Source organism: Lepus europaeus, chromosome 11 (genome assembly GCF_033115175.1).
Source record: "Lepus europaeus isolate LE1 chromosome 11, mLepTim1.pri, whole genome shotgun sequence".
Classification (NCBI taxonomy): domain Eukaryota; kingdom Metazoa; phylum Chordata; class Mammalia; order Lagomorpha; family Leporidae; genus Lepus; species Lepus europaeus.
In genome coordinates this window covers 95081125-95093908 of record NC_084837.1, presented here as the reverse complement: position 1 = coordinate 95093908, position 12784 = coordinate 95081125, and positions in this window count along the sequence as shown.

Sequence of the window (12784 nt, the reverse complement as noted above, 5' to 3'; positions counted from 1 at the left end):
GTGAAAAAGTATCCGGATTTGTTTTGGCTAACTCAATCCCAGCTATTAATACAGCCTCAGTGTGTGTGTTTTCTGGATATTATCAACGGACTTTATTGTTTTGAATGTTTTTTATCGGAGAACATTTTTTTTAAGCTTGGATACAGTAATTGGTTCCACATGGAGACACCAGCTCTACACATTCGTATTTCTAGGGAGAAAGCTAGAGGAACTGTGACAAATAAACATGATATTTCTGTTTGTATTGATGACATTTTATGCACTTGCCTAACGAAAAGACTTTGCTCTTCTCCAAAATCATTTTTACTGTGATTTACTCAATCCATTGCATACGAATTCCACACCAGTTTGTCCGGATTTGATTCGATGAAACAGAAATATACTGTTGAGTTTTGGCTAACTCAATCCGAAACATTGTGAAAGCCTGTGTGTTTGTGTTTTCTGGATATTATTGATGGACTGTATTGTTTTGAATGTTTTTTATCGGGGAACATTTAATTTTGTGCTTGGAATCGGTAATTGGTTCCACATGGAGACACCAGCACTACACATTCGTATTTTCTAGGGAGAAAGCTAGAGGAACTGTGGCAAACAAACATGATATTTCTGTTTGTATAGATGACATTTTATGCACTTGCCTAACGAAAAGACTTTGCTTTTCTCCAAAACCATTTTACTGTGATTTTCTCGGTCCATTGCATACGAATTCCACACCAGTTTGGCCGTATATGACTGGATGAAACAAGAAATATCCGGTTGTGTTTTGGCTAACTCAATCCGAAATATTGTGAAAGCCTCTGTGTTTGTGTTTTCTTGATATTATCGATGGACTTTATTGTTTTGAATGTTTTTTATCAGGGAACATTTAATTTTCTACCGTTGAAACACTCATTGGTTCATCAAGGGGACACCAGCTCCACACATTCGTATTTTCTAGATAGAAAGCTAGAGGAAGTTCGGCAAACAAACATGATATTTCTGTTTGTATAGATGACATTTTATGGACTTGCCTAAAGAAAAGAGTTTGCTTTTCTCCACAACCATTTTTACTGTGATTTTCTCGGTCCATTGCATACAAATTCCACACCAGTTTGTCCAGATATGACTGGATGAAACCGGAAATATCCGGTTGTGTTTTGGCTAACTCAATGCCAGATATTGCTACAGCCTCTGTGTTTTTGTATTCCTGATATTTTCCACGGACTTTATTGTTTTGAATGTTTTTTATCAGGGAACATTTAATTTTGTGCTTGGAATCAGTAATTGGTTCCACATGGAGACACCAGCGCTACACATTCGTATTTTCTAGGGAGAAAGCTACTGGGACTGCGGCAAACAAACATGATATATCTGTTTGTATAGATGACATTTCATGCACTTGCCTAACGAAAAGACTTTGCTTTTCTCCAAAACCATTTTTACTGTGATTTTCTCAGTGCATTGCATAGAAATTACACACCACTTTGTCCGGATATGACCTTAATGAAAGTGAAAAAGTATCCGGATTTGTTTTGGCTAACTCAATCCCAGCTATTAATACAGCCTCAGTGTGTGTGTTTTCTGGATATTATCCACGGACTTTATTGTTTTGAATGTTTTTTTTCGGAGAACATTTTTTTTAAGCTTGGATACAGTAATTGGTTCCACATGGAGACACCAGCTCTACACATTCGTATTTCTAGGGAGAAAGCTAGAGGTACTGTGACAAATAAACATGATATTTCTGTTTGTATTGATGACATTTTATGCACTTGCCTAACGAAAAGACTTTGCTCTTCTCCAAAATCATTTTTACTGTGGTTTTCTCAATCCATTGCATACGAATTCCACACCAGTTTGTCCGGATATGATTCGATGAAACAGAAATATACTGTTGAGTTTTGGCTAACTCAATCCGAAATATTGTGAAAGCCTGTGTGTTTGTGTTTTCTGGATATTATTGATGGACTGTATTGTTTTGAATGTTTTTATCAGGCAACATTTAATTTTGCACCTCAGAAACACTAATTGCACTTGCCTAACGAAAAGACTTTGCTTTTCTCCAAAACCATTTCTACTGTGATTCTCTCGGTCCATTGCATACGAATTCCACACCAGTTTGTCCAGATATGACTGGATGAAACCGGAAATATCCGGTTGTGTTTTGGCTAACTCAATCCCAGATATTGCTACAGCCTCTGTGTTTTTGTATTCCTGATATTATCCACGGACTTTATTGTTTTGAATGTTTTTTATCGGGGAACATTTAATTTTGTGCTTGGAATCGGTAATTGGTTCCACATGGAGACACCAGCACTACACATTCGTATTTTCTAGGGAGAAAGCTAGAGGAACTGTGGCAAACAAACATGATATTTCTGTTTGTATAGATGACATTTTATGCACTTGCCTAACGAAAAGACTTTGCTTTTCTCCAAAACCATTTTACTGTGATTTTCTCGGTCCATTGCATACGAATTCCACACCAGTTTGTCCGGATATGACTGGATGAAACAAGAAATATCCGGTTGTGTTTTGGCTAACTCAATCCAAAATATTGTGAAAGCCTCTGTGTTTGTGTTTTCTTGATATTATCGATGGACTTTATTGTTTTGAATGTTTTTTATCAGGGAACATTTAATTTTCTACCGTTGAAACACTCATTGGTTCATCAAGGGGACACCAGCTCCACACATTCGTATTTTCTAGATAGAAAGCTAGAGGAAGTTCGGCAAACAAACATGATATTTCTGTTTGTATAGATGACATTTTATGGACTTGCCTAAAGAAAAGAGTTTGCTTTTCTCCACAACCATTTTTACTGTGATTTTCTCGGTCCATTGCATACAAATTCCACACCAGTTTGTCCAGATATGACTGGATGAAACCGGAAATATCCGGTTGTGTTTTGGCTAACTCAATGCCAGATATTGCTACAGCCTCTGTGTTTTTGTATTCCTGATATTTTCCACGGACTTTATTGTTTTGAATGTTTTTTATCAGGGAACATTTAATTTTGTGCTTGGAATCACTAATTGGTTCCACATGGAGACACCAGCGCTACACATTCGTATTTTCTAGGGAGAAAGCTACTGGGACTGCGGCAAACAAACATGATATATCTGTTTGTATAGATAACATTTTTGCACTTGCCTAACGAAAAGACTTTGCTTTTCTCCAAAACCATTTTTACTGTGATTTTCTCAGTGCATTACATAGAAATTACACACCACTTTGTCCGGATATGACCTTAATGAAAGTGAAAAAGTATCCGGATTTGTTTTGGCTAACTCAATCCCAGCTATTAATACAGCCTCAGTGTGTGTGTTTTCTGGATATTATCAACGGACTTTATTGTTTTGAATGTTTTTTATCGGAGAACATTTTATTTTAAGCTTGGATACAGTAATTGGTTCCACATGGAGACACCAGCTCTACACATTCGTATTTCTAGGGAGAAAGCTAGAGGAACTGTGACAAATAAACATGATATTTCTGTTTGTATTGATGACATTTTATGCACTTGCCTAACGAAAAGACTTTGCTCTTCTCCAAAATCATTTTTACTGTGATTTTCTCAATCCATTGCATACGAATTCCACACCAGTTTGTCCGGATATGATTCGATGAAACAGAAATATATTGTTGAGTTTTGGCTAACTCAATCCGAAACATTGTGAAAGCCTGTGTGTTTGTGTTTTCTGGATATTATTGATGGACTGTATTGTTTTGAATGTTTTTATCAGGCAACATTTAATTTTGCATCACAGAAACACTAATTGCACTTGCCTAACGAAAAGACTTTGCTTTTCTCCAAAACCATTTCTACTGTGATTCTCTCGGTCCATTGCATACGAATTCCACACCAGTTTGTCCAGATATGACTGGATGAAACCGGAAATATCCGGTTGTGTTTTGGCTAACTCAATCCCAGATATTGCTACAGCCTCTGTGTTTTTGTATTCCTGATATTATCCACGGACTTTATTGTTTTGAATGTTTTTTATCGGGGAACATTTAATTTTGTGCTTGGAATCGGTAATTGGTTCCACATGGAGACACCAGCACTACACATTCGTATTTTCTAGGGAGAAAGCTAGAGGAACTGTGGCAAACAAACATGATATTTCTGTTTGTATACATGACATTTTATGCACTTGCCTAACGAAAAGACTTTGCTTTTCTCCAAAACCATTTTACTGTGATTTTCTCAGTCCATTGCATACGAATTCCACACCAGTTTGGCCGTATATGACTGGATGAAACAAGAAATATCCGGTTGTGTTTTGTCTAACTCAATCCGAAATATTGTGAAAGCCTCTGTGTTTGTGTTTTCTTGATATTATCGATGGACTTTATTGTTTTGAATGTTTTTTATCAGGGAACATTTAATTTTCTACCGTTGAAACACTCATTGGTTCATCAAGGGGACACCAGCTCCACACATTCGTATTTTCTAGATAGAAAGCTAGAGGAAGTTCGGCAAACAAACATGATATTTCTGTTTGTATAGATGACATTTTATGGACTTGCCTAAAGAAAAGAGTTTGCTTTTCTCCACAACCATTTTTACTGTGATTTTCTCGGTCCATTGCATACAAATTCCACACCAGTTTGTCCAGATATGACTGGATGAAACCGGAAATATCCGGTTGTGTTTTGGCTAACTCAATGCCAGATATTGCTACAGCCTCTGTGTTTTTGTATTCCTGATATTTTCCACGGACTTTATTGTTTTGAATGTTTTTTATCAGGGAACATTTAATTTTGTGCTTGGAATCACTATTTGGTACCACATGGAGACACCAGCGCTACACATTTGTATTTTCTAGGGAGAAAGCTACTGGGACTGTGGCAAACAAACATGATATATCTGTTTGTATAGATGACATTTCATGCACTTGCCTAACGAAAAGACTTTGCTTTTCTCCAAAACCATTTTTACTGTGATTTTCTCAGTGCATTGCATAGAAATTACACACCACTTTGTCCGGATATGACCTTAATGAAAGTGAAAAAGTATCCGGATTTGTTTTGGCTAACTCAATCCCAGCTATTAATACAGCCTCAGTGTGTGTGTTTTCTGGATATTATCAACGGACTTTATTGTTTTGAATGTTTTTTATCGGAGAACATTTTTTTTAAGCTTGGATACAGTAATTGGTTCCACATGGAGACACCAGCTCTACACATTCGTATTTCTAGGGAGAAAGCTAGAGGAACTGTGACAAATAAACATGATATTTCTGTTTGTATTGATGACATTTTATGCACTTGCCTAACGAAAAGACTTTGCTCTTCTCCAAAATCATTTTTACTGTGATTTACTCAATCCATTGCATACGAATTCCACACCAGTTTGTCCGGATTTGATTCGATGAAACAGAAATATACTGTTGAGTTTTGGCTAACTCAATCCGAAACATTGTGAAAGCCTGTGTGTTTGTGTTTTCTGGATATTATTGATGGACTGTATTGTTTTGAATGTTTTTTATCGGGGAACATTTAATTTTGTGCTTGGAATCGGTAATTGGTTCCACATGGAGACACCAGCACTACACATTCGTATTTTCTAGGGAGAAAGCTAGAGGAACTGTGGCAAACAAACATGATATTTCTGTTTGTATAGATGACATTTTATGCACTTGCCTAACGAAAAGACTTTGCTTTTCTCCAAAACCATTTTACTGTGATTTTCTCGGTCCATTGCATACGAATTCCACACCAGTTTGGCCGTATATGACTGGATGAAACAAGAAATATCCGGTTGTGTTTTGGCTAACTCAATCCGAAATATTGTGAAAGCCTCTGTGTTTGTGTTTTCTTGATATTATCGATGGACTTTATTGTTTTGAATGTTTTTTATCAGGGAACATTTAATTTTCTACCGTTGAAACACTCATTGGTTCATCAAGGGGACACCAGCTCCACACATTCGTATTTTCTAGATAGAAAGCTAGAGGAAGTTCGGCAAACAAACATGATATTTCTGTTTGTATAGATGACATTTTATGGACTTGCCTAAAGAAAAGAGTTTGCTTTTCTCCACAACCATTTTTACTGTGATTTTCTCGGTCCATTGCATACAAATTCCACACCAGTTTGTCCAGATATGACTGGATGAAACCGGAAATATCCGGTTGTGTTTTGGCTAACTCAATGCCAGATATTGCTACAGCCTCTGTGTTTTTGTATTCCTGATATTTTCCACGGACTTTATTGTTTTGAATGTTTTTTATCAGGGAACATTTAATTTTGTGCTTGGAATCAGTAATTGGTTCCACATGGAGACACCAGCGCTACACATTCGTATTTTCTAGGGAGAAAGCTACTGGGACTGCGGCAAACAAACATGATATATCTGTTTGTATAGATGACATTTCATGCACTTGCCTAACGAAAAGACTTTGCTTTTCTCCAAAACCATTTTTACTGTGATTTTCTCAGTGCATTGCATAGAAATTACACACCACTTTGTCCGGATATGACCTTAATGAAAGTGAAAAAGTATCCGGATTTGTTTTGGCTAACTCAATCCCAGCTATTAATACAGCCTCAGTGTGTGTGTTTTCTGGATATTATCCACGGACTTTATTGTTTTGAATGTTTTTTTTCGGAGAACATTTTTTTTAAGCTTGGATACAGTAATTGGTTCCACATGGAGACACCAGCTCTACACATTCGTATTTCTAGGGAGAAAGCTAGAGGTACTGTGACAAATAAACATGATATTTCTGTTTGTATTGATGACATTTTATGCACTTGCCTAACGAAAAGACTTTGCTCTTCTCCAAAATCATTTTTACTGTGGTTTTCTCAATCCATTGCATACGAATTCCACACCAGTTTGTCCGGATATGATTCGATGAAACAGAAATATACTGTTGAGTTTTGGCTAACTCAATCCGAAATATTGTGAAAGCCTGTGTGTTTGTGTTTTCTGGATATTATTGATGGACTGTATTGTTTTGAATGTTTTTATCAGGCAACATTTAATTTTGCACCTCAGAAACACTAATTGCACTTGCCTAACGAAAAGACTTTGCTTTTCTCCAAAACCATTTCTACTGTGATTCTCTCGGTCCATTGCATACGAATTCCACACCAGTTTGTCCAGATATGACTGGATGAAACCGGAAATATCCGGTTGTGTTTTGGCTAACTCAATCCCAGATATTGCTACAGCCTCTGTGTTTTTGTATTCCTGATATTATCCACGGACTTTATTGTTTTGAATGTTTTTTATCGGGGAACATTTAATTTTGTGCTTGGAATCGGTAATTGGTTCCACATGGAGACACCAGCACTACACATTCGTATTTTCTAGGGAGAAAGCTAGAGGAACTGTGGCAAACAAACATGATATATCTGTTTGTATAGATGACATTTTATGCACTTGCCTAACGAAAAGACTTTGCTTTTCTCCAAAACCATTTTACTGTGATTTTCTCGGTCCATTGCATACGAATTCCACACCAGTTTGGCCGTATATGACTGGATGAGACAAGAAATATCCGGTTGTGTTTTGGCTAACTCAATCCGAAATATTGTGAAAGCCTCTGTGTTTGTGTTTTCTTGATATTATCGATGGACTTTATTGTTTTGAATGTTTTTTATCAGGGAACATTTAATTTTCTACCGTTGAAACACTCATTGGTTCATCAAGGGGACACCAGCTCCACACATTCGTATTTTCTAGATAGAAAGCTAGAGGAAGTTCGGCAAACAAACATGATATTTCTGTTTGTATAGATGACATTTTATGGACTTGCCTAAAGAAAAGAGTTTGCTTTTCTCCACAACAATTTTTACTGTGATTTTCTCGGTCCATTGCATACAAATTCCACACCTGTTTGTCCAGATATGACTGGATGAAACCGGAAATATCCGGTTGTGTTTTGGCTAACTCAATGCCAGATATTGCTACAGCCTCTGTGTTTTTGTATTCCTGATATTTTCCACGGACTTTATTGTTTTGAATGTTTTTTATCAGGGAACATTTAATTTTGTGCTTGGAATCACTAATTGGTTCCACATGGAGACACCAGCGCTACACATTCGTATTTTCTAGGGAGAAAGCTACTGGGACTGCGGCAAACAAACATGATATATCTGTTTGTATAGATGACATTTCATGCACTTGCCTAACGAAAAGACTTTGCTTTTCTCCAAAACCATTTTTACTGTGATTTTCTCAGTGCATTGCATAGAAATTACACACCACTTTGTCCGGATATGACCTTAATGAAAGTGAAAAAGTATCCGGATTTGTTTTGGGTAACTCAATCCCAGCTATTAATACAGCCTCAGTGTGTGTGTTTTCTGGATATTATCCACGGACTTTATTGTTTTGAATGTTTTTTATCGGAGAACATTTTTTTTTAAGCTTGGATACAGTAATTGGTTCCACATGCAGACACAAGCTCTACACATTCGTATTTCTAGGGAGAAAGCTAGAGGAACTGTGACAAATAAACATGATATTTCTGTTTGTATTGATGACATTTTATGCACTTGCCTAACGAAAAGACTTTGCTCTTCTCCAAAATCATTTTTACTGTGGTTTTCTCAATCCATTGCATACGAATTCCACACCAGTTTGTCCGGATATGATTCGATGAAACAGAAATATACTGTTGAGTTTTGGCTAACTCAATCCGAAACATTGTGAAAGCCTGTGTGTTTGTGTTTTCTGGATATTATTGATGGACTGTATTGTTTTGAATGTTTTTATCAGGCAACATTTAATTTTGCACCTCAGAAACACTAATTGCACTTGCCTAACGAAAAGACTTTGCTTTTCTCCAAAACCATTTCTACTGTGATTCTCTCAGTCCATTGCATACGAATTCCACACCAGTTTGTCCAGATATGACTGGATGAAACCGGAAATATCCGGTTGTGTTTTGGCTAACTCAATCCCAGATATTGCTACAGCCTCTGTGTTTTTGTATTCCTGATATTATCCACGGACTTTATTGTTTTGAATGTTTTTTATCGGGGAACATTTAATTTTGTGCTTGGAATCGGTAATTGGTTCCACATGGAGACACCAGCACTACACATTCGTATTTTCTAGGGAGAAAGCTAGAGGAACTGTGGCAAACAAACATGATATTTCTGTTTGTATAGATGACATTTTATGCACTTGCCTAACGAAAAGACTTTGCTTTTCTCCAAAACCATTTTACTGTGATTTTCTCAGTCCATTGCATACGAATTCCACACCAGTTTGGCCGTATATGACTAGATGAAACAAGAAATATCCGGTTGTGTTTTGTCTAACTCAATCCGAAATATTGTGAAAGCCTCTGTGTTTGTGTTTTCTTGATATTATCGATGGACTTTATTGTTTTGAATGTTTTTTATCAGGGAACATTTAATTTTCTACCGTTGAAACACTCATTGGTTCATCAAGGGGACACCAGCTCCACACATTCGTATTTTCTAGATAGAAAGCTAGAGGAAGTTCGGCAAACAAACATGATATTTCTGTTTGTATAGATGACATTTTATGGACTTGCCTAAAGAAAAGAGTTTGCTTTTCTCCACAACCATTTTTACTGTGATTTTCTCGGTCCATTGCATACAAATTCCACACCAGTTTGTCCAGATATGACTGGATGAAACCGGAAATATCCGGTTGTGTTTTGGCTAACTCAATGCCAGATATTGCTACAGCCTCTGTGTTTTTGTATTCCTGATATTTTCCACGGACTTTATTGTTTTGAATGTTTTTTATCAGGGAACATTTAATTTTGTGCTTGGAATCACTATTTGGTTCCACATGGAGACACCAGCGCTACACATTCGTATTTTCTAGGGAGAAAGCTACTGGGACTGCGGCAAACAAACATGATATATCTGTTTGTATAGATGACATTTCATGCACTTGCCTAACGAAAAGACTTTGCTTTTCTCCAAAACCATTTTTACTGTGATTTTCTCAGTGCATTGCATAGAAATTACACACCACTTTGTCCGGATATGACCTTAATGAAAGTGAAAAAGTATCCGGATTTGTTTTGGCTAACTCAATCCCAGCTATTAATACAGCCTCAGTGTGTGTGTTTTCTGGATATTATCAACGGACTTTATTGTTTTGAATGTTTTTTATCGGAGAACATTTTATTTTAAGCTTTGATACAGTAATTGGTTCCACATGGAGACACCAGCTCTACACATTCGTATTTCTAGGGAGAAAGCTAGAGGAACTGTGACAAATAAACATGATATTTCTGTCTGTATTGATGACATTTTATGCACTTGCCTAACGAAAAGACTTTGCTCTTCTCCAAAATCATTTTTACTGTGGTTTTCTCAATCCATTGCATACGAATTCCACACCAGTTTGTCCGGATATGATTCGATGAAACAGAAATATACTGTTGAGTTTTGGCTAACTCAATCCGAAACATTGTGAAAGCCTGTGTGTTTGTGTTTTCTGGATATTATTGATGGACTGTATTGTTTTGAATGTTTTTATCAGGCAACATTTAATTTTGCACCTCAGAAACACTAATTGCACTTGCCTAACGAAAAGACTTTGCTTTTCTCCAAAAGCATTTCTACTGTGATTCTCTCGGTCCATTGCATACGAATTCCACACCAGTTTGTCCAGATATGACTGGATGAAACCGGAAATATCCGGTTGTGTTTTGGCTAACTCAATGCCAGATATTGCTACAGCCTCTGTGTTTTTGTATTCCTGATATTTTCCACGGACTTTATTGTTTTGAATGTTTTTTATCAGGGAACATTTAATTTTGTGCTTGGAATCACTAATTGGTTCCACATGGAGACACCAGCGCTACACATTCGTATTTTCTAGGGAGAAAGCTACTGGGACTGCGGCAAACAAACATGATATATCTGTTTGTATAGATGACATTTCATGCACTTGCCTAACGAAAAGACTTTGCTTTTCTCCAAAACCATTTTTACTGTGATTTTCTCAGTGCATTGCATAGAAATTACACACCACTTTGTCCGGATATGACTGGATGAAACAAGAAATATCCGGTTGTGTTTTGTCTAACTCAATCCGAAATATTGTGAAAGCCTCTGTGTTTGTGTTTTCTTGATATTATCGATGGACTTTATTGTTTTGAATGTTTTTTATCAGGGAACATTTAATTTTGTGCTTGGAATCGGTAATTGGTTCCACATGGAGACACCAGCACTACACATTCGTATTTTCTAGGGAGAAAGCTAGAGGAACTGTGGCAAACAAACATGATATTCCTGTTTGTATAGATGACATTTTATGCACTTGCCTAACGAAAAGACTTTGCTTTTCTCCAAAACCATTTTACTGTGATTTTCTCGGTCCATTGCATACGAATTCCCCACCAGTTTGGCCGTATATGACTGGATGAAACAAGAAATATCTGGTTGTGTTTTGGCTAACTCAATCCGAAATATTGTGAAAGCCTCTGTGTTTGTGTTTTCTTGATATTATCGATGGACTTTATTGTTTTGAATGTTTTTTATCAGGGAACATTTAATTTTCTACCGTTGAAACACTCATTGGTTCATCAAGGGGACACCAGCTCCACACATTCGTATTTTCTAGATAGAAAGCTAGAGGAAGTTCGGCAAACAAACATGATATTTCTGTTTGTATAGATGACATTTTATGGACTTGCCTAAAGAAAAGAGTTTGCTTTTCTCCACAACCATTTTTACTGTGATTTTCTCGGTCCATTGCATACAAATTCCACACCAGTTTGTCCAGATATGACTGGATGAAACCGGAAATATCCGGTTGTGTTTTGGCTAACTCAATGCCAGATATTGCTACAGCCTCTGTGTTTTTGTATTCCTGATATTTTCCACGGACTTTATTGTTTTGAATGTTTTTTATCAGGGAACATTTAATTTTGTGCTTGGAATCGGTAATTGGTTCCACATGGAGACACCAGCGCTACACATTCGTATTTTCTAGGGAGAAAGCTACTGGGACTGTGGCAAACAAACATGATATATCTGTTTGTATAGATGACATTTCATGCACTTGCCTAACGAAAAGAATTTGCTTTTCTCCAAAACCATTTTTACTGTGATTTTCTCAGTGCATTGCATAGAAATTACACACCACTTTGTCCGGATATGACCTTAATGAAAGTGAAAAAGTATCCGGATTTGTTTTGGCTAACTCAATCCCAGCTATTAATACAGCCTCAGTGTGTGTGTTTTCTGGATATTATCAACGGACTTTATTGTTTTGAATGTTTTTTTTCGGAGAACATTTTAAGCTTGGATACAGTAATTGGTTCCACATGGAGACACCAGCTCTACACATTCGTATTTCTAGGTAGAAAGCTAGAGGAACTGTGACAAATAAACATGATATTTCTGTTTGTATTGATGACATTTTATGCACTTGCCTAACGAAAAGACTTTGCTCTTCTCCAAAATCATTTTTACTGTGGTTTTCTCAATCCATTGCATACGAATTCCACACCAGTTTGTCCGGATATGATTCGATGAAACAGAAATATACTGTTGAGTTTTGGCTAACTCAATCCGAAACATTGTGAAAGCCTGTGTGTTTGTGTTTTCTGGATATTATTGATGGACTGTATTGTTTTGAATGTTTTTATCAGGCAACATTTAATTTTGCACCTCAGAAACACTAATTGCACTTGCCTAACGAAAAGACTTTGCTTTTCTCCAAAACCATTTCTACTGTGATTCTCTCGGTCCATTGCATACGAATTCCACACCAGTTTGTCCAGATATGACTGGATGAAACCGGAAATATCCGGTTGTGTTTTGGCTAACTCAATCCCAGATATTGCTA